At 38.4% G+C, this 24,617-nt stretch overlaps 1 protein-coding gene across 7 annotated transcripts in view; it reads right to left on the bottom strand.

Annotated features, from left to right (window-relative positions):
- BMP2K (BMP2 inducible kinase) overlaps window positions 1–24,617 on the bottom strand; it is a 117,111-nt gene that overhangs the window by 68,079 nt on the left and 24,415 nt on the right. The gene's annotated exons all lie outside the window — the stretch shown is intronic.

Raw genomic sequence — 24,617 nt, forward strand, 5'->3', positions numbered from 1 at the left:
ACAACGCTTCCCTTGTGGCTCAGCTGGTAAAGGACCCACCTGCAATTCAGGAGACCTGGGTTCGATCCCTGGGTTGAGAAGATACCTGGAGAAGGTAATGGCTACCCACTCCAGTATTCTGGCCTGGAGAATTGCCATGGACAGAGGACAAGTAATTAATGTGTTTAGAACATAAGTTAAGTCACTTTTGAATTAACTAAGTGCTCTGGGCGGGGGTGGCGGGGCAGGGGGGGGTGGTATTTTTTAGTCCCTTGTTAAATCTAACATCTAACATTATTTAACTTACATGCAGAGTACATCATGAGAAACGCTGGGCTGGAGGAAGTACAAGCTGGAATCAAGATTGCCAGGAGAAATATCAATAACCTCAGATATGCAGATAACACAATTCTTATGGCAGAAAGTGAAGAAGAACTAAAGAGCCTCTTGATGAAAGTGAAAGAGGAGAGTGAAAAAGTTGGCTTAGAGCTCAGCATTCAGAAAACTAAGATCATGGCACCTGGTCCCATCACTTCATGGGAAATAGATGGGAAAACAGTGGAAACAGTGGTTGACTTTATTTTTGGGGGCTCCAAAATCACTGCAGATGGTGACTGCAACCATGAAATTAAAAGACGCTTACACCTTGGAAGGAAAGTTATGACCAACCTAGACAGCATATGAAAAAGCAGAGACATCACTTTGTCAACAAAGGTCTGTCTAGTCAAGGCTATGGTTTTTCCAGTTGTCATGTATGGATGTGAGAGTTGGGACTATAAAGAGGGCTGAGCGCAGAAGAATTGATGCTTTTGAACTGTGGTGTTGGAGAAGACTCTTGAGAGTCCCTTGGACTGCAAGGAGATCCAACCAGTCCATCCTAAGGGAAATTGGTCCTGGGTGTTTATTGGAAGGACTGATGTTGAAGGTGAAACTCCAATATTTTGGCCACCTGATGCAAAGAGCTGACTCATTTGAAAAGACCCTGATGTTGGGAAAGATTGAAGGCAGGAGGAGAAGGGGACGACAGAGGATGAGATGGTTAGGTGGTATCACCAACTCAATGGACCTGAGTTTGGGTAAACTCCAGGAGTTGGTGATGGACAGGGAGGCCTGGCGTGCTGCAGTTCATGGGGTGACAGAGAGTCAGACACAACTGAATGACTGAACTGAACTGAAATCTAACATGCACTAATTTATTTGACGTAACCTGATTACAAGTATAAAAATTTTCCAATCACTACCAAGAAGTCAATTCATCAGACATAATTTGTTAATTACGTCTCTCAGCTCCTAATCAGTATTTTCTTTCCAAAGAACTGAAAATCCAACTTCAAAAGTGACATAAAATTAGATACCATTATCAGTTTCCTGTAACTGAGATCCTCATTTTTTTGCCCAACACACTGATGGACCCTACTCATTCCCCAAGTGACAGAGATTGTCAATGGAATTGTGAGAAAGGCATCAAAGCTGAGAAATATGATATTATGAAACTGATTCTGCAAGGATCATCACTGTATGCTAAAATCCATGAAAGGTTTATGAAAAATAGGATATTCACATGGTGTCGAAGCATCAAAAGGAAAAGCATTTCTTTTCACAGAAGAAATTTGGGGGTCACTAATACTGGCATTAATATTGACATTACATGCTTCCTGATGTGATAGAAAATGAATTAAACAGCATCACCTGTGAAATATCTTTAACCTAATAAACCTTAAAGGCCTAAATTCCACTTTACAGATAACAGGGGCTAAAAGAATATGGAAAACACCACCAAGTGACACTAGGACAAAGCCTGGGATCCTGACTCTGGTTAGTTGTCTTGTACAGTATTCCATGTGGGGTACAAAAATGGAGCAGAGTCACATCACAATCAAGTGTGATACATAGTTCTTGGTTAATTACTAGTTTTAGAAGAAACTGTAAAACATGATTTTTGTTGGTCAACTATGTGAAAGTTGTTGTTGCTGTTATTGTTTAGTCACTAAGTTGTGTCTAATTCATTTGCTACCCTATGGCCTGTAGCCTGTCAGACTCCTCTGTCTATGGGATCTTCTAGGCAAGAATATTGGGAGTGGGTTGCCATTCCCTTCTCCAGGGAATCTTCCTGACCCAAGGACTGAATGCATGTGTCCTGCACTGGCAGGTAGGTTCTTTACCACTGAGCGACCAGGGAAGCCCAATTGAAAGTAAGGTCATTTTCTTCATTAGTGGGTAATGGGCACACCCAAGTCTTTCTGTGAAGGCGGCCTCTTTATTTGTTCTGGAGCTTCACCCTAAGGGGCAATCTTCAGGTGTGACCCACATTTGGCGGCCTACAAAGGAACACAGGCTTTGGATGCCATCTTAGCATTCTCCCTCTGCCCTGCTCCGGCTCACTGGTATCACCCAGAGAAGAGCTTATACCCTCATCTGGAGTCCCAGTTTCTGACACTGCTACTCAGGGGAGACTTCCAGATCACCTGGTTCTGGTGGCCAGCAGAGCTGATACTTTTAGTCTCATAAGCTTGTACATATCTGCATACTTTTAAAAGCTGGTGTCTGAGGATTTGACTTCCAGGAAGCCTGCAGCCAGGTGCTGAGATTCTGCCCTTTGGGACAATGACAAGTCATAGCACACCCACAACTACTGGTAGGTATTAAAAATGTAACAGGCTACCTGGACAAGGACAGACGTTTAAAAGATAACCAAAAGCTGAGGCAGGATTGAATCACAAAGTTCATCTCTTACACAGGGCCACTCTTTCCAAACTGACCGGCTATTCATCTATGGTATAGAGACAAGCAAAATGAAGAAACAGAGGAATATGTTCCAAATAAAAGAACAAGATAAAACCTCAGGAAAACAAAAACCCTTAATGAAAGAGAGATAAGTAACTTATTTGATAAAGAGCAATAATCATAAAGATGCTTACCGAACTGAACAGATGAACTGTGAGAACTTCATCAGAGATTTTAAAATTTAAGAAAATACCAAACAGAAGTCACAGACCTGAAGAATACAATAACTGAACTGAAAAATACACTAGAGGGGTTCAACAGCAGACTGGATGAAGTATAACAGAGAGTTCAGTCAACTCTAAGACAAGGCAGCAGAACTCAGCCAATCACAGCAGCAAAAAGAAAAAAGAATGGAAAACAGTGGAGACAGTTTAAGAGGTATATGGGACAACATCAAACGAACTAAAATTCACAAAACAGAGCTCCCAGAAGGAAAAGAGATAGAAAGGAGCAGAAATCTTATTTGAAGAGATAATAGCTGAATTCTCCTTAATCTAAGGGAAAAAACAGACTTGCAAATCCAGGAAACCCAGAGTTCCAAATAAAAGGAACCCAAAGATACCCACATCAAGACACATTATAATTAAAATGTCAAAAGTTTAAGACAAGGAGAGAACATTAAAAGCACCAAGAGGAAAACAACCTGTTGTTGTACAAGAGAACCTCCAATAAGACTATAAGCAGATTTTTCAGGAGAAACTTTGCAAGCCAAAGGGAGTGGCATGATATATTCAAAGTGCTGAAAGAAAAAAACTTCTAACCAATAATACTCTACCTGGCAAAGTTATCACTTGTAAGTGAGAGAGATAAAGCAAAAGCTAAACATGCTTATTACCACTAAATGGATCTTAGAAGAAATTTGCTAAAGGGACTTCTTTCAGCTGAAAAGAAAGGGTACTAATTAGTAACAAGAACACATAAATGAACAAGTCTCACTGTAAACATACATTCATAGTAAAGGTAAAGGTTTAATTATTTATAAACTAGTATGATGGTTGAAAGAAAAAAGTAAGAAAAATAACTATGATTACAATAATTAGTTAAATGATACACAAGATAAAAAGATGTAAAATGCAAATCAATAATATAACATGTGGAGGGGAGGGAGCAATAATGTTGAGCTTCACAATGGGATTAAACTTCAGCGTTTTCAATTTAAAATAGACTACTGCAGATATAAGTTGTCATATGTTAAGACTTGGTAACCACAAAGCAAAGAGCCTATATAGGCATACCTTGGAGATATTGCACATTCAGTTCCAGAACACTGTAACAAAGCATACTTCAATAAAACTAGTCATACAAATTTGTTGGATTCCCATTATATAAAAAGCTATGTTTACTAAACTATAGTTTATTAATAGTAGAGCAGCATCATGTCTTTTAAAAATGTGCACACTAATTAAAAAAATACTTCATTGTAAAAATATACTAACCACCATCTCAGCCTTCAGGGAGTCTTACTAATAACAGCAAATATCACTGATCACAAATCATCAAGGAAAATATAATGATGAAAAAGTTTAAAATATTGAAAGAATTACCAAAATGTGACACTGAGATACAAAGTGAGCAAAAGATGTTAGAAAAAATGGTCCTGGTGGACTTGCTCAATGCAAAGTTGCTACCAATCTTCCATTTGTAAAAAAAAAAAAAAAGGCAGTATCTGGGAAACGCAATAAAACAAGGTATCCCTGTAGTAAATACAGACAGAAAATACAAAGAGAAATATAAGCACACCATTAAAGAAAATCATCAAACCATAAAACCATCAAAGAAGAAAACAAGAGAAGACAGGCACAAAGAACAAAAAACATGAAAAAAAAAATTAGTGAGATGGCAGTAAGCACCTACTTAACTGAAATGTAAATGAACTAAACTCCCTAACCAAAGACACAGAGTGGCTGAATAAATTTTTTAAAAGACCAACCTATACGCTCTCTACTAAAGGCTCACATTAGATGTAAGGACACCCAGAATCAAAGTGAAGAGATTAAAAAAATATTCCATGCAAATAAAAACCAAAAGAAAGCTGGAGTAGCTACACTTACATTAGGCAAAACAAACTTGAAAACAAAGACTGTAATAAGAGACAGTGAAGGGTGCTACATGATAAAGCGGTCAATCCAATAAGAAGATATAACATTTGTAAATATTTCTGCACCCAAAATAGGACAGCCTAAATATATAAAGCAAATATTAACAGACTTAAAAGGAGAAATAGACAGTAACAAAATAATATTAGATGACTCATAGCTCAGTTGATAAAGAATCTGCCTGCAAGGCAGGAGACCCCGGTTCAATTCCCGGGTTGGGAAGATTCCCTGGAAAAGGGAAAGGCTACCCACTCCAGTTTTCTGGCCTGGAGAATTCCATGGACTGTATAGTCCATGGGGTCACAAAGAATCAGACACAACTGAGGGACTTTCACTTCACTTCAAAAGTCAAAGAAAAGTTGAAAGCTCTTCCACTACGATCTGGAATAAGACAAGGATGTCCACTCTCACCACTCCTATTCAACATACAACTGTCACTATTCACAGATGATATGATATTATATATAAAAAAAAAAACCCTAATAAAGACTTCATTTAAAAAATTGTTAGAATAAATGAACTCAGTAAAGTTGCAGGATACAAAATCAATACATAAAAATATGCTCTATTTCTATGCACTAATAATGAATTACCAGAAGAGAAATTTAAGGGAACAACCTCATTCACAACTGCATAAAAAATAAAATACCTAGAAAAAATTTTAGCCAAGAAAGTGTAATATCTGTATCTTGAAAACTACAAGACATTAATGAAAGTAACTGAAGAAAGCACAAACGGAAGACACTTCATACTCATGAACCGGAACAATTAGTACAGTTTGAAGGTCCGTACTGTTCAAAGCAATCTACAGATTCAATGCAATCTCTATCAATTCCAGGGGCATTTTTCACAAAAATAGGACCAAAAATTCTAAAATTTGTATGGAACTTAAAAGTTTCCCATGGAGCCAAAGCAATCTCAAGAAAGAAGAGCAAAGCTGGACACATCAGACTCCTTAATTCCAAACTATATTTCAAAAGCATGGTAATGAAAACAGTATGTTATTGGCATAAAGACAAATTAAGCAGTGGAACAGAATAGAGAGCCCAGATTAATTAAATAAACCCAGACATGCATGGTCAATTAATTTATGACAAAAGAAATAAGAATATACAATGGGAAAAAGTCTCTTCAATAAATGGTGTTGGGAAAATTGAACAGTCACATGCAAAAGAATGAAACTGGACCACTATCTTACACCGTATACAATAATTAACTCAAAATGGATTAAAGACTTGAACGTAAGACCTGAAACCGTAAAACTTTTAGAAGAAAACAGAGGCAGTAACCTCCTTGACATAGGTTTTGACAACAGTTTTTTGAACCTGACATCAAAAACAAAGGCAACAAAAGCAAAACTAAACAAGTGGGGCTGTATCAAACTAAAAAGTTCTCACAGCAAAGGAAACTATCAACAAAATGAAAAGGCAACATACTGAATAGGAGAAAATATCTGCAAATCATGTGATAGAAGCTAATGTCCAAAATACATAAAGAATTTGTACAATTCAAGTTTTTAAAAAATCTAATTTTAAAATGGGCAGAAGATTTGAATAATCTTCATTTTTCTAATGAAGACACAGACCGTCAACAGGTACATGAAAATATGCTTCATGTTATTAATCACAAGGGAAATGCAAATCAAAACCATGAGATATCACCTCATACTTGTTAGGACATTATCAAAATGACTAGAAATAGCAAGTGCTGCAAAGAATGCAGACAAAAGGGAACCCTTGTGCACTGTTGGAATGAATAAAAATTGGGGGCAGTCACTATGGAAAACAGTATGGAGGTCCCTCAAATGATTAAAAATAGAACTACAGTATAATCCAGCAATTCCACTTCTGGGTATTTATTGGCAGTAAATAAAAACAGTAATTTGAAAAGATATAGATGGACACAACTTAGCAACTAAACCACCATACTACATGTATTCCCATATCCACTGCAGCATTATTCACAATAGCCAAGATATGGAAACAGCGTGGCCATTGATGGATGAATAGATTTAAAATCTGAGCCACACACACAAACACAGAGAGAAACAGTACTCATCCATGAAAAAGAAGGAAATCATGCCATCTATAACAACATGGAGGAACCTCAAGGGCATTATGCTGAGTGAAATAAGTCAGATGGAGAAAGGCAAATACTATATGATCTTTCTCACATGTAGAATCTAAAAATATTTTTTAAATAAATATAAAAAAAACTAAGCTCACAGACAGAATAAATTGGTAGTTGCCAGAGGTGAAGGGTGGGGGATTAGAAGAACTGGGTGAATCACTTTGGTTTTGTTTTGTTTTGTTTTTTCAGTTTAAAAAAACTGAATTTTTTTTAATGAGGGGGGTATGGTTATCCTAGATCTTAAATGAGATTATAATCAAATACATAATTCTTGATTAAACTCTATTTTGAAAGAAACCATAAAACTTGCTTCTGGCTAGCAGTGAATTACTTGAAAATGAGTTGTGGATTCATGTCATTTTATTCTTACTATTAATATTTCATGAGTATTTAAACACATATACATTCTTAAAATACATACATTATCCTATATAATATCTTTGTTCCACCTAAGAAAATGAACAATAATTCTTCTAATGCACAGTCCTGACTCAAAATTATCCATGTTTTTAAAACATGTATAAAGAATGGAATGGTAAAATGTTATCAGTAGTTGAATCTAGATGATTTTCATATGCTTATTCACAGTACTACTCCTTCAAACTTTCTGTACATTTTGAAATCTTTCATAATAAACTTGGAAGAAAAAGAACAAGAGACTCCGGATGTTTTTCTCCAAGTAATTCCTCTCTCCCTTGCCACCCAACAACCCCACCACCACCACTGAGAATTATTATTTTACAAGAATAACAATGCTGCTGCTGATTAGCCAGACTCACAACTTCCCCAAAGGCACCATAAGTCTCCTGCCACAGAAAATGTTTATGGTATCTTAGATACCTACGGTTCCAGTATCCTGATACACACAAGCACTTCATGTTTATGAAAGACTGGGCTTTAGCAGTGTTTACTTCTATCAAGTTTGTTTCCCTGGGGAATGGAGAGAGCTGAGAGGAATGGGTAAAATTACACATGGACTTTTTCTGTATTGTGTGTATCATCAGACATCATGCTCGTCAACAAGATAGAAAAAATACTAAGCTGTCAGCAACTTCTGGTTTCAACCACTGCCAAAGAAAACAATGTCATTTGAAAACTATCTTCAAGTTAAGTGGAACAGGCACTTATTTGGCTGCAGGATTTGAGCCAATGACCACTGGCCTGTGATACATCAGACTTTCGTTACTCTAGGTTAAAGCAAGGACTCCAGAAGTTTTATTTTTAAAAGTGAAAATATCTCTAAAAAGAATTACTAACTTAAATTCATGCTAAAGTTATCATATCCGTTTGTGCTATCTGGTACAAGGTACTGAAAGAATAAGTCACTTACATTTGACTGGCTGGAGAAAAAAGGGAGGGGGGAGTTGGAAAGGGAAAAAGCAAGAGCACTACATTCACACAGCCCTAACCACAGACAGCATTGCTAAGTGCACTATCTTACTTGGTTCTCGTAACGTTATGAAGCAATTTAACTTGTGCCCATTCTGCAGATGAGGAATACGCTAAACACTGAGAAAGAAGGTAAGCACCTGGCCCAGTTACACAACACGGGTAAGATGAAGCCAGAGGGGGTTTTCTCAAAAACCTCACGTTATGATGTTTTTATATCCACACCTGTCTTTGTTACTCCAGAAGAAAAGTCTATGCAGGATCTGGGAATAACATTACAATTTAGGAGGAACAAGGAAAACGGGGTTACTGAGAGGAAACAATGTCCTCCCCGCCAATACCCAGAGTTTTCTTCTTGATATACCTTACTTAATAAGCAGTATTTCTTACACAGAAGAGGCTTGTGAGTCAAAACCAGGTTTGCTTTGGACTGCACAGTACCTCAGAAGGTCGGTATATTTAAGATGACAATCTTGATTTTCCTGTTTTTCTTGAAAAATGTGGAAATGAGACAGAGGATTTTTACTCCTATATGATGTCAGTCAGTTGCCACTCCTTTATACAGGGCATGTGCTCTGTAGCTCAGCATAGCTCCCTCTCTTCTTGAAGTTTCGATGAGGTACTGGCCCACCCTGCTCTTTTACATTAAGCGCCTGGCTTGTGTAGGCATCTGAGTCTGCAACCCCTGCAACATTGAACTTTTAAAAATTTACCCATCACAGTAATTATACCTATTATACTTAGTGCCTCTCCCTTCAACTGGGTCATAAGCTCTATAAGGAAGAAACTACATACACCTCACTTATCCCAGCATCATCAATGCCTACCACCTTGCCTAGCACTCAAATATTTACTGACCGAATGACTTCACATTAATAAACTGGTTCTGCTGGAAACAGTTTAACTGACAAATTACAATTACTACATTGATCTTCTGTGAATAAAAAGCAATTAACCGCTGATTCATCATTTTCCCTTGGTGTTGACTGGACTTTTAATATACACTACAAATTTAGAAAACAGAATTTCACTTCTTTACCATGTAAATCATTCATTCATTGGACAATATATATTAATCGCTCACAAGGTGCCAAGTACTGTTTTACGTGCTAGAAACAAAACTATAAGTAATTCAAAGAAATCCCTGTACCCTTTGTGAGCTTATGTCCTAGAGAGGTTGAAACAAGATATACAAGTAAAATATATGCCATATAAAAGATGATGACACATTCTGAGGAGAGAAAAAATTGAAGTCAAGATGGATGGTAGACTGTAAAACTGTGTTGGGCGGAGGGAGGGATGAGGTTAAAATGCTTAATCTAGATGCTAGATGCCTATAGAAGGCCTGGCGTGACTTTGAATAAAGATGGGAAGTGAGGGAATGAGCCACAGAGATAACAGGGCAAGTTCATTCCAGGGAGATAAAAGAAGGTATGCAAAAGCCCTAAGGAAGAAGCCTACTGATACATTTGAAAAATAGCAAAGGGACCAGAAAGCCTAGAGCCGAATGGACTAAGGGCAGTGTAACAGAAAAAGAGGTCAAGGGTTAAAAGAGAGCCAGCTCACACAGGCTCTTGGCACCCAGTCCCATCACTTTATGTCAAATAGATAGGGAAAAGTGGAAAAAGTCACAGATTTTCTTTTCTTGGACTCCAAAATCACTGTGGATGGTGACTGCAGTTATGAAATTCAAAGACGCTTGCTCCTTGGAAGAAAAGCTATGACAAACCTAGACAGCATATTAAAAAGCAGAGACATCACTTTGCTGACAAAGGTCCATATAGTGAAAGCCATAGTTTTCAAGCAGTCACGTACAAATCTGAGAGCTGGACCATCCAGAAGCTGAGCACCGAAAAAACTGATGCTTTCAAACTGTGGTGTTGGAGAAGACTCTTGAGAGTCCCTAGCACAGCAAGGAGATCAAACTAATCAATCCTAAAGGAAATCAGTCCTGAATTCATTGGAAGGACTGATGCTGAAGCTGAAGCACCAACACTTTGGCCACATGATGCAAAGAGCTAACTCACTGGAAAAGACTGATGCTGGGAAAGACTGAAGGCAAGAGGAGAAGTGGGAGACAGAGGATGAGATGGTTGGATAGCATCGCTGAATCAGTGGACATGTTTCTGAGCAAACTCCGGGAGACAGTGAAGGAGAAGGAAGCCTGGTGTGCTGCAGTTCATGGAGTCGCAAAGAGTCAAACACGACTCAGAAACGGAAAACACCACCAAAGGGACCAGAAATTCTGCAGCAGAATGAACAAAGGTAAGTGTAACAAAAAAAGAGGCCAAAGGATTAAAAGGGAGCCAGATCACACAGGCTCTTGGGTAGGGATGAGGGTAAAGACGTTGCCTTTTGCTCTAAGTAAAATGGGAAGCCACAGAGCAGGAGTGACGTACCTGGATCCGTATTTCAACATGGCTGCTCCAGCTATCATGTGGAAACCGAATGAGACAGGCAGCACTGGGGGTAGGGAAGCCAGCTGGTAGGCTACTACACTAATTCTGCTGAAAGATAACAGTGGTTTTGAGCAGGGCAGTGGGACTAGTGAAAAATGGAAAAAAAAAAAAAAAGAGAGAGAGAGAGAAATCTAGATACAATTTTAAGATAGAGCTGACAGGATTTCTTGACAACCCTGGATGTGAGAAAAATAGGAGCTAAAAATGACTTCAAGGTTTTGGGGCTGAGAAGTTAGAAGGATGAAGTCACCGCTGAGATGGAGAAGACTGTGCTGGAAAACAATTTAATACGCATCTCTCACATTTCTGCCTATTTGCAGGCAGAGACACTGACTGTCTTTGCTCTGGACAATCTTTTCAAGACTGTCTACATCAGGAACAGCCTCAGAAGACAAGAGCCCCTGTATCTCCTTTGGAGCAAAGGGAAGGTTTGTTTACTGCCCAGCATAATAATGATAATACCTGGCCCCCAACTCTCCTGGAGCAAATACAATAACCATTATAAAAACATCTGGTTCCCTAAACTCAGTGTTCCTCTCCTGTAAAACTGAGTTGGCCAAAAAGTTCGTTTGGGTTTTGAACCTTTGCCAACTCAATGCAATCGCACCACATGCACAGGCATCAGCTGGCCCTTTCACGGTGCCCTGTGGGAATGGAGGCTCTACAAAGTGGAGCAAACCCTGGTAGTCTGGACACAGAAACTGCAGTAACAAAATCCTTTCTCTCATGTCTTCTGCCAGAATCTATGAAACTATAGCAGGCTAACTCAACTGGTTGTTTAGTCACTAAGTCATGTCCAACTTTTTGCAGCCCCACAGACTGTAGCCTACCAGGCTCTGTCCCGGAGATTTCCCAGGCAAGAATACTGGAGTGGGTTGCCATTTCCTTCTTCAGGGGATCTTCCCAACCCAGGGACTGAACCTGCATCTCCTGCATTGGGAAGTTAGCTCTTTACTACTGAGCCACCAGGGAAGTTCCCACTTACAAGTAAGGTAAATCTCAAAATCTTAACAGTTCTTAACAGACAACAGGCAAGGTTTGAAGTAGAATAAGTTCTCAGTCTGGGACATGTTAAGTTAGAGGTGCCTGTTGGACATTCAGTTGAGATGTGGAATTGGCAATTAGATTTCCAAGTATCAACTCCAGAGAAAGGATCAAAGGGAAAGAGATATATTTAAGAGCTATCCTTATTTATACCTTAGTTTTTAATCAATCTATCATTAGCTATAGACAAGGGGATAATTGTGTTCCTGTATCCTAAAAAAATTTCCCACACACAAAAAAAGGATTATTAAAAAGTAAAGCCTCATTAAACTTGTCATCAAGGATGCTCTAAAATCAATAATCTTTTATATGCTCTTGGTGGATGTGGAAATTAGTAAAATATTTCCACCATAACCATACTTTAAGATTATATATCATGTATTAAGAGCCTTAAAAATATTTATATTCTTCTTCTCATGATTTTATTCATAGAATTCTACCATAAAAAAATTATTAGTGAAGAAACAGAAACCTGTATTTCAAGCAACATGCAAATAAATATGCAAATAATGTCATATAGGACAACAGTTTGTGGAAGCATTAAAGATGCTTGTAATAACACTAATATAATTTTAAACATATAATAGACTACACTAGGCCCTCCATATCCACAGCTTCCACATTTGCAGATTCAACCAACCACAGATTGAAACATCCCGCCCCCCAAAAAAACTCCATAAAGTTCCAAAAGGCAAAAGTTGAATTTGCCACATGCTGACAACTATTCCCACAGCATTTACATTGTATTAGGTATTATATCTAGAGATGATTTAAAGATTACAAGATGTACATAGGTTACATGCAAATGCTATCTCCCATTTTATATAAGGGACTTGAGCATCCTCAGATTTTGGTGACCCCAAGTGGTCCTGGAACCAATCTCCTGTGGGTACAAAGGATTACTATATATACAAAGCAAGCTCAATTGACTTCAGGTACAGATGCTTTCAGGACAGTCTCTTGTCTTTCAAAGAATAAAATTCCTTTTTTTAGTACACCAAGTTGAGATGTATTCAACTGTAAACTTTTGTTTGTAGTTAAGAGAGTCCTACATAGGCATCAAGTACATGGGCAGTAGGATCAAGCTTTAGAAGCTAGCCCTCATCTATAAGGTTATTTCTATAGGATGCAAAGATCATGCATTTCTCATTAACTAAGAACGATATAAAATGTTTCCAAAGCAGAAGCTTACAAACAAAAATCAGTGATTTAGCACTGTGATACTCCTGTGTTCGGGGTGTTAGGTAACAGTAAGATAAAGTGGGTTAATACCGTATGATGTGAATGAAGCTTGCTCAGTTGTTTTCAACTGTTTGCGACCCCACGGACTATACAGTCCATGGAATTCTCCAGGCCAGAATACTGGAGTGGGTAGCCTCTCCCTTCTCCAGGGGATATTCTCAACCCAGGGATCAAATCTAGGTCTCCCGCATTGCAGGTAGATTCTTTACCAGCTGAGCCACAACAGAAGCCCACCATATAGATAGTTCCCTGCAATACTTAATACCACTTTAAGATCCAGCTTATACTAAACAAAAGAAATTATATTTTGCAGGTATAGACATTATATACCCAGACTCAAAATATGAATATTGTCAAAGTTACTAACAGTGATTTTTTTCCACAACATTGCTAAAAATGTAACACAGTCCTCTAATACAGTTTGAAAAAGACTTCAGAGACCCATCATAAATTTTTTTGATAACTATGAGAAATTTCCCACTTTTGAGATGGAACAGAATTTGAAAAATAGTTACAATCTGCCCCTAACCAAGTCAACTAAATTAGATAAAAGTCTTTGATAGGTTTCAATGTTTTGAGATGGAAAGAAAAAACAGTATGTGGAAGCCAGTACATGAAAGGTTAAAAAATTAATGTGTATTTTATAAAATGGTCCTAAAATTTTTAATGACTTCTGAAACATGTTAAAAGAAAACTACTTATCAATGGACGAAACATTTATTTATAATTTTCATCAAAAAGATCAAACTCATTACTTATACATATACACTAATTTCTAAACTATTTTTATGAAGTTCAGAAAGAAAGAAGCTATTATGTTTAAAATTAACTAGCCTTATATTTGGAGAAGGAAATGGCAACCCACTCCAGTGTTCTTGCCTGGAGAATCCCATGGACGGAGAAGCCTGGTAGGCTGCAGTCCATGGGGTCGCACAAAGTCGGACACGACTGAAGCAACTTAGCAGCAGTAGCAGCCTTATATTTGTCATCTCTTAATCTTATTTCACATGTATATATGAAATTCTAATAAGATAGACTTGTTTCCACCTACAAATATCTAGCAATGCATAACATTATATTACATAATCCTATATAATATTAATAGTTAAGTGCATAATGATTATATACTGCACAAATAGCAGAAGTGGGTTTTAGAAACATACTTAGTTAAGTATTTACTCTCTTACCCTTCTAGGCCTGTATCATTTATAAAATTATGTTAACAGTTACAGATAATCTCCAGGGATTCTTCAACTTTCAGGAACATGAGATAAAAAGTAGTCTCAAATACCCCACAAGCTTGTAAGAAATATGGATAAACAAACTATTGTAACAAGTGGGATAAAAACACTATGTTCAAAGCATATGGAAACCAATAAAGTTGTAGTATATGGAGAAAAATCAGAATAGCTGTCACTGTAGAAGTAATAGGGGTTCCCTGGTGGCTAAGCAATAAAGAATCCGCCTGCAATGCAGGAGACATAAGAGAACGAGGTTGGATCTTTGGGTCGGGAAAATCCCCTAGAGAAGGGCATGGCAACCCACTCCAGTATTCTTACCTGGAGAATTCCACGGACAGAGGAGCCGAGTAGGCAACAGTCCATGGGGTCACAAAGAATTGGACACGACTGAAGCAACTAAGCAGAAGAAAGAAGTAATCTATGAGCTGAATATTGAAGATGTGTAGTAGTTCCCCAAAAACAAGTATAAAAAACAAGTGGGACACTTCCAAAAGAGAAAGTTAAGAACCTTCAAAAATCTATACCTCCATAAAAGCAATAAGAACACTGGCAAAAATTGTCAACACCTGTATTTCCACAACTCAGGAAATTACACAAAGACTTGCAATAATTCAAAGAGTTCTTATTCAAGAAAAATGACAATCTCAGTAAAAAGAATGAGCTTTGTGACAACTTATCCTATTCTCATTATTCTCTCCCAGCTCCACAGCAGTCTTGAAAAGAAAGCTCACAACTACAGCAAATGCAAAACTACTAGCCTTGCAGTCCTGTAGACAATGGAAGAAATAAAACAGGCTTAGGCAGGGGCACAACTGAGGGACTCTGGAGAGGCTGCTCCTCAGCATGTCCCAAGGGCGCTATCTGCTGAGCCCCAGTAGCTGTTTACCCAAGCCGGTGGGGGTTCTTCTGTCCTTTCTCTTCTCTGTGCCAAGGCTCAGACCAATGAAATTGTGAGCACCAGTCAGATGTTTAGCAAATTTTCCAGTGGGCTATGAAGGGGATTCCTTGGCATGTTTTTCCCACTGCTTTTTCCTCCTGTCCTTCAGCTCTCTCCAGGGACTCATGCCCGGCCAAAACTAATGAAACTCAGGCTCTGATGTCTCATTGCAAAAATTCATTTAGAGACAAAGCAATAAGAGGTGGATTTGTTAAGATCCAGAAAGAAGCCACTCTTCAGGGAGTGAACCATTGCTGAGGGCAAGGGCTGGGGCCATGCAATTAGGCCTGGCTAGGTTTTGTGGGTGGCTTAGATGGAGCATCTGTCTACAATGCGGGAGACCTGGGTTTGATCCCTGGGTCGGAAAGACCCCCTGGAGAAGGAAATGGCAATCCACTCCAGTACTATTGCCTGGAAAATCCCATGGACAGAGGAACCTGGTAGGCTACAGTCCATGGGGTCGCAAAGAGTCGGACACGACTGAGTGACTCCACTTCACTTCTTCAGAGCTACCAAAAAGCCCAAGACTCCTCACTATCAGATCTGTCAGGTAGCTCTCCGGAAAAGCTCCATTCTCAGGGTTTGTTTTTATTTAACCCGACTCATTCTAGTTCTATAACTAGAGAGCTTGTTTAAAACAATCAACAGCAATTGTATAACATTGCAGCCATCTTTGGCAGTCAAACAAGTTGGGGATAATAAGAAGTTGACCAAAAATATTTACACAGAAAAACTGGAAATGAGATGTCTATAGAGGGCTTTGAAAAGCTATTACACATTCATGAGAACTGAGAAGGCCACACACATACAGAGTAAAATGGCACACCCAGGGCAGAACTGAGAAGGCCCTAGCCTCTCATCCCTTATTATCCCCAACTAGCCCTAGCATTCTATAGAACACTGAGGTTCTATAGAAGATGGAAGACCAGGCTAAAGTAGAGTAGAGTTGTAAATTGCATGAGAGAACTGAATTTATGCCAACACATACATAAAGTCCTTTGGCAAAAGCTGGAAGACTTATGGATTCCAGGTGTTCAAGGAAATATCTGTTCTATCATTATCTGACTATTTACATAACAGAGCAAAGACCAGTCTTTTTCTCATTAAAGAAAAAATAATTCAGGCTTTATACAATTACTGAAGAAAAGTCACTAAATGAAAAAAAAAAAAACAGTAAATCCTAGGGAGTGGAGGAATCTGATTTCCAGAATTGCCACATATGTCATTTAAACATGTAGTTTTCAACAAAAATTTATCAGCATGGGAAGAAACAGGAAATTATGGCCCATATGAAAAGTTATGGAGTGGGTTGCCATTTCCTTCTCCAATGCATGAAAGTGAAAAGTGAAAGGGAAGTTGCTCAGTCGTGTCCGACCCTCAGCAACCCCATGGACTGCAGCCTTCCAGGCTCCTTCATCCATGGGATTTTCCAGGCAAGAGTACTGGAGTGGGGTGCCATTGCCTTCTCCGATGACAAACCTAGACAGCCTATTAAAAAGCAAAGACATCACTTTGCTGACAAAGGTCCGTATAGTCAAAGCTATAGATTATCCAGTAGCCATGTACAGATGAAAAAGTTGGACGGTAACTACAATTAGTGAAGCCCATGTGCCTAAAGTCTGCGCTCTGCAACAAGGTAAGTCACTGCAATGAGAAGCCTGCACACTGCAACAAAGAGTAGCTCTGCTCACTACAACAGGAGAAAGCCCACACATAGAAACGAAGACCCAGCACAACAAAAAATAAATTAAAAAAAATAATAACTGTAGCAAATAAAGATACCGCCATCCATCCATGTCCATTCTCAGTCACTAAGTCACGTCCGACTTTTTGTGACCCCATGAACTGTATCCTGCCAGGTCCCTCTGTCCATGGGATTCTCCAGGCAAGAATACTGGAGTGGGCTGCCATTTCCTCCTCCAGTGGATCTTCCTGACCCAGGGATCAAACCCGAGTCTCTTGGGTCTCCTACATTGATTGGTAGATGGATTTTTTACCACCACACCACCTGGGAAGCTTCCAAAGATAACTGCATTGGTAATCAAAAAACATCCAACCAAGAAAAGCCCATGACCAAATGACTTCACTAGTGAATTGTGTCAAATATTTAAAGATGAATTACACCAATCCTTCACAAATTCCAAGAGGAGGAAACACTTTTAATGCATTCTATTAAACCAAACATGTCACAAGAAATTACAAGCCAATGTCCCTGATGAATACAAATGTGAAAATTTTCAACAAAACAATAGCAAACCAAATCCAGGAATGTAAAGGATTATACACTGTGACCAAGTGGGCAGGTGTGCAGAAGGCTGGATCAACATATAAAAATCACATAATAAAACATGTTAATAGAATAAACAAACAAACAAAAAGCACATGATCATCTCAATAAAAAAAAAGAAAACCATGTGAAAAATCCACTCAATAGTGAAAGATGAAAACTTTCCCTGTGCAATCAGGAACAAGACAAGAACATTTGTTCTTTCCACTTCTATTCAATATGGTGCTGACTCAAGCCAGGGTAACTTAAGTAAGAAAAATAAATGAAAGATCATTCAAATTTAAAAGTGAAATTATCTATTTGTAAAGGACATAATCTGGTACACAGAAAAACCCGAAACACCCACACAAAAAAAGAGCTAATAAACAAGTTCAACAGGTTACATGATACCCAATCATTATTGTAAAAATGAATTGTATTTCTATACACTAGCAATGAACAATCTGAGAAATTAAGAAAACAATTCCACTGACAACAGCAGCAATAATCTTTAAAAAAAAAAAAGTAAATTTAAGAGATGAAAGACTTGTATACAGAAGAGTACAGAATGTCACTGAAAGAAATTAAAGATCTAAATAAGTGTCAAGGCATCCCTCATTCATGGACTAGAAGAATGAACTCTTAAGACAGTAATATTCCCCAAGTAGTATCAAAATTTCTATTAAAAAAGAAAAAACAAACTCGCAATATCCCTATCAAGCCCCCCCCCCACCTTTTTTTTTTCAGAACTAGACAAGTTGATCTTAAAATTCATACAGAAACTCAAGGGACTTAAAAACAGTCTCGAAAAGAAAAAAGTTGAAGGACTCACTCACACTTTCCAAATGCAAAACTACTGGACTTCCCTGGTGGTAGAGCTGTTGGGAATCTGCCTGCCAATGCAAGGGACAGAGATTCAATCCCTGTTACAGGAAGATTCCACATGTGGTTGGGCAACTAACCCCATGTGCCACACTACTGAGCCTGCCCTCTAGAGCCCGTGAGACACACTTCATACTGAAGCTCACACCTAGAGTCGTGCTCTGCAACAGGAGAACCACCATAATGAGAAGCCTGCACACTGCAAGGAAGAGTAGCCGCTGCTCATGGCGACTAGAGAAAGCCCACACACAATGAAGACCTAGCATAGCCAAAAAAAAAAAAAAGTTTTAGAATAAAAAAATTTAAAAACTATCTACCAAGCTACAACAATCAAAACAGTGTGGTACTCGTAGAAGGACAGGCATATATAGATCAGTGGAACAGACCTGAGAGTCAAAAATAAGCCCATACATTTATGGTCAATTGATATCCAGCAAGAATGACAACAGAATGAGAAAAGTCTTTTTGATAAATGGTGCTAGGACAACTGAATATTCACATGTAAGTGAATGAAGTTGGACTTCCACCTCACCCCACATAAAAGTTAACTCAAAATGGATGAATGACCTAAACATAAGAGCAAAAACTATAAAACACAGAAGAAGAAATTCCCTGGCAGTCCAGTGACTTAGACTCTACCTTCTGACTCAGGGGATGTGGTCTGATCCCTAGCTGGAGAACATGCTGCACAGTGTGGTCAAAAAATAACTAAATAATAAATAAAATCACTTCATAAAAAAAAAAAAAAACTCAAAAAATAAAATAAGGAAATATAGGTGTATGTCATCATGACCTTGGACTAGGCAATGGTGTTAACATGACACCAAAGTACAATCAACCAAAGGGGAAAAAAATTGGAAATTTATCAAATTTTAAACGTTTATGCTTCAAAGAACACTATTAAGGTAAAAAAGACAACTGTGCTGTTAATAAAATTATTCAATTTGAAACTCTCAAAAAATGTGAAAGATAATCCAAAGAAAGGGAGAAGATACTTACAAATCCTTCACCTGATAAAAATCTAGTATCTAATCTATGAAGAACTCTTACAATTGAACAATAAAAGACTAATAATGCAATTAAAGAGCAAAAGATTTTAACAGCAGTTTCCCCAAGTGAAAGTCACTCAGTCATGTCTGACTCTTTGCAACCCCACGGACTATACAGTCCATGGAATTCTCCAGGCCAGAATACAGGAGTGGGTATCTGTTCCCTTCTCCAGGGGATCTTCCCAACCCAGGGATCGAACCCAGGTCTCCCACATTGCAGGTGGATTCTTTACCAGCTGAGGCATCAGGGAAGCCCAAAAGAAGACATATAAATGACTAATAAGCACAGGAAGAGTTGCCCAGGACCATTAGTAATTAAGGAAATACAAATCAAAACCATAATGAGATACCTCTTCACACCCTCTGCTGCTGCTGCTGCTAAGTCGCTTCAGTCGTGTCCGACTCTATGCAACCCCATAGACGGCAGCCCACCAGGCTCCCCCGTCCCTGGGATTCTCCAGGCAAGAACATTGGAGTGGGTTGCCATTGCCTTCTCCAATGCATGAAAGTGAAAAGTGAAAGGGAAGTCGCTCAGTCGTGTCCGACTCTTAGCAACCCCATGGACTGCAGCCTACCAGGCTCCTCCATCCATGGGATATTCCAGGCAAGAGTACTGGAGTGGGGTGCGATTGCCTTCTCCTCACACTCTCTAGGATGGCTTTAATCAAAAAGACAATGCACTGGTGAAAACACAGAAAAACTGGAAACCTTCATAAATTTCAAGAGAATACAGTCACTCTGGCAAACTCTTGGCAGTTCCCCAAGAAGTTAAACATGGAGTTATCATACAATCCAGTAACTCTATTCCTAAAAATATACCCTGAAGAACTGAAAATATACATTTACACAAAAACTTGTACACAAATGTTCATAACAGCATTACTGATGATAGCCAAAAAGTGGAAACAACACGTATGTCCATCAACTGATATAAAATGTAGTATTACCCAAAGAATGTAATATGATTCAGCAGTAAAAATAAATGACATAGGATACGTGCTAAGACATGAATGAAATTTGAAAATATGCTAAGTGAAAGAAGTCAGACACAAAGGCTACATATGACCCCATTTGCATGAAATGCCCAGAACAGGCAAATCCATAAAGAAAAGAAACAGACTGCTCACTGCAAGGGCTTGGAACCAGGAAGGCAAAGTGGGAAGTGACTGACCATGAGTACAGGGCTTCTCTGGGGTTGATGAAAACAGTCTAGAATTAGACAGTTGTGGTGATCCAAATACATTAAATATACAGACAGTCCCTGACTTACTATGTTTCAACTCAGGACTTTATTTATGACGGTGCAAAAGCAATAGACATTCAGTAGGAAACATATTTCAAATTTCAAACTTTGATATTTTCCTGAGGTAGGGTTATACAGGACATTCTTTTGTGCTGTAGGACAACAGCAGTGAGTCCCAGATCCCAGTCAGCCCAATGATCACAAGAGTAAACAACCGAAACACTGAAAACCATTCAATAAATTACACGACATTCAATACTTCATTACAAAACACGTTTTGTGTTAGATGATTCTGCCCAACTGTAAGAGCGCAAATGTAAGTATTTTGAGCATGTTCAACGTAAGGCGGGCTAAGTTATGATGTTTGATAGGTTAGGTGTATTAAAATGCTTTCAACTTATATTTTCAACATACAATAGGTTTACTGGGACACAGCCCTGTTGTAAGCTGACAAAGATCTATATACTAAAATTTACTAAACTTCATTAAATCATACATTTTAAATTAAATTCAATTATATGTAAACTATATTCCAATAAACCTTTTATTTTAAAAACCAGAGTATATTCAACGAATTACAACTAGCTCCTTACAGCTGAAACACAGGTCCCAAAACATGAAGTTATGGGTGAGGCATGGTAAAGAGTCAGAAATAATCCTCATCATGAAAGATTATTGCTAAGATCATTATGCTAAGATGCCTAAACCCTGCCCTGCAGAAGATAAAGAAACCACAGAAGGATTTTAGGCAAAGGTTTCTATTCATCAGATTTACATCAGAAAGTAATTCTCTAGTAATTATATTCCTATACAGGAGCAACTAAGAGAAAAAAAGATATTATTTATGATATCAATAATATAACCAACAAAAGCACCAAGGAATAAATCAACTAGAAAATGTGTGAGAGATGTATGAGGTAAATCATAAAACATTAATACAAGACACAGAAAACTTAAGTGCAGCTTTCTATATAAGGCTCCATGTTAGAAAGCTTTCAATTTCCCACAGATGTGATAAATTCAATATCATTTAAATAAAACCTTAATAGTGTTTCATGGAACTAGATGTCCTGATTCTAAGACTCACATGAAGTACAAAGAACTAAGACTAGCTAACAATTATTTTTTAAGAAATTAGATAAAGGATTGGGGTTAATCACTTTCCCAATTATCAAAATTATAAACTCTGATGATATTATATGGTAATGGCATAGAAACAAAGAACCACTGAATAACAAACTCAGAAACAAATCTACTTATATATGAAAGCTATCTAAAAAATGCATAAATGGCATCAGAAACACTGCATATATATCACTGGGAAAAGGATACATCAATTAGAGCACTATCCCATAACACATCAAATAGAAGTTTGATGACAAAGATATAAATATTAAAAAATAAAACATTAAAAGTTTTAAAAGAATATGTAAGTAAAGGTATGTATGACTGAATTTCTTACGTTAGCTATTTTAAAGACTAAAAAGATGAAAACTAATAAATTTTACAATATTAAAATTTAAATGACAATTTCTGCTTCTAGCAACATGTTAGGCAGACTACAGAGGCAAGGTAGATGACCTTTCCTAGTTATCAGTCCACTTCAGTCACTCAGTCGTGTCCGACTCTTTGCAATCCCATGGACTGCAGCAAGCCAGGCCTCCCTGTCCCTCACCAACTCCTGAAGTTTACTCAAACTCATGTCCACTGAGTCAGTGATGCCATCCAACCCTCTCATACTCTGGCATCCCCTTCTCCTGCCACCTTCAATCTTTCCCAGCATCGGGGTCTTTTCAAATGAGTCAGTTCTTCACATCAGGTGGCTAAAGTACCGGAGTTTCAGCTTCAGTTTCAGTCCGTCCAATGAATATTCAGGACTGATTTCCTTTAGGATGGACTGGTTGGATGTCCTTGCAGTCCAAGGGACTCTCAAGAGTCTTCTCCAACACCACAGTTCAAAAGCATCAATTCTTCGGCACTCAGCTTTCTTTATAGTCCAACTCTCACATCCATACATGACCACTGGAAAAACCATAGCCTTGACTAGACAAACCTTTGTTGGCAAAGTAATGCCTCTGCTTTTTAATATGCTGTCTAGGTTGATCATAACTTTTCTTCCAAGGAACGAGCATCTTTTAATTTCATGGCTGCAGTCACCATCTGCAGTGATTTTGGAGTCCCAAAAAATAAAGTCTCTCACTGTTTCCACTGTTTCCCCATCTATTTGCCATGAAGTGATGGGACCAGATGTCATGATCTTAGTTTTCTGAATGTTGAGTTTTAAGCCAACTTTTTCACTCTCTTTTCACTTTCATCAAGAGGCTCTTTAGTTATTCCTCGCTTTCTGCCATAAGGGTGATGTCATCTGCATGTCTGAGGTTACTGATACTTCTCCCAGCAATCTTGATTCCAGCTTGTGCTTCCTCCAGCCCAGCATTTCTCATGATGTACTCCGCATATAAGTCAAACAAGCAGGGTGACAGTATACAGCCTTGACATACTCCTTTCCCTATTTGGAACCAGTCTGTTGTTCCATGTCCAGTTCTAACTGTTGCTTCCTGACCTGCTTACAGATTTCTTAAGAGGCAAGTCAGGTGGCCTGATATTCCCATCTCTTTAAGAATTTTCCCTAGTTTGCTGTGACCCTAGTTTCCTAGTATAGTACAGTTTATAGTTTGTTTAGTATACTATAGTATGCTGCTGCTAAGTCGCTTCAGTCGTGTCCGACTCTGTGCGATCCCATAGACGGCAGCCCACCAGGTTTCCCCGTCCCTGGGATTCTCCAGGCAAGAACACTGGAGTGGGTTGCCATTTCATTCTCCAATGCATGAAAGTGAAAAGTGAAAGTGAAGTTGCTCAGTCGTGTCCAACCCTTAGCATGGACTGCAGCCTACCAGGCTCCTCTGTCCATGGGATTTTCCAGGCAAGAGTACTGGAGTGGGGTGCCAATGCCTTCTCCAGTTTCCTAGTATAGTAGTCCTTAAAATGCTGGAACATAATCATGGAGAAAGATCAAGACAATTCCTTGAAGCAAAAAGAAACAAGAAAAATGCATGAATCCATAAGCTTCACTGGACGCAGGCCCACACTGGAATAAAGCAGAAGGCCACAATGGGACCACCACATAAAGCCTGGATCCATCCATAAAGCACCCTCAATGTAAAACAGAAACCAGTGCATCCCACAGATGATGCTAAAGAGATACATGCACTGGCCTTAGTTAGCCTCAGCTCTGAATAAAGTGGGAGAGTCGCCTGAAACTTTTCAAGAAAAAAAAATTCTAAACCAACAATTTATTAATAGCTCAGATGGGTACACCCAGAATTCTGGCAGAGAGAAACTCATATTCTCTAGAGGAAGGCACTCAAACCTCAAAAAACTCTAGCCAGTGAGATTCTACAGACTGTGAGCACAGAACAAACAAACATTTTTAAAAGAAGGAAGGAAATCACTGAGCATTCAAGAAACCAGCCACCATGAACAAAAGTCAGAAGGAACAATCAAACTACACAATGAGACCAGAAAAGATTAAAAAATACTGGAATTACCAAACACGGTATATCAAATAACAATGTTCCACTTTTTATTTTGTTTAAAGAAACAAAATAGGAAAATAAAAGTATAAAAAGGGACTAAGAGGTTATCAAAATTGACAAGGCCAAAAGAACTGACCAGCCAATTTTATAATACAAATTGAATTTCTAATATGAAAAATACAGTAACTGAAAAGGGGAAACCGCAGATGAAGTACACATGAAGGAGCAGAACCGGGAAGAGAAGCTGAATGCACACAATGATGGCACTACCAAAATGCAGGACAAAGGGTCAAAGATGGGAAATGAGAAAGAGAAGTTATGAGACTCGGAGGACACAGTG

This window comes from Bos grunniens, chromosome 6 (assembly GCF_055505025.1).
Source record: "Bos grunniens cultivar Pamir isolate PY7600 chromosome 6, Bosgru_T2T1.0, whole genome shotgun sequence".
Taxonomy (NCBI): Eukaryota; Metazoa; Chordata; class Mammalia; order Artiodactyla; family Bovidae; genus Bos; species Bos grunniens.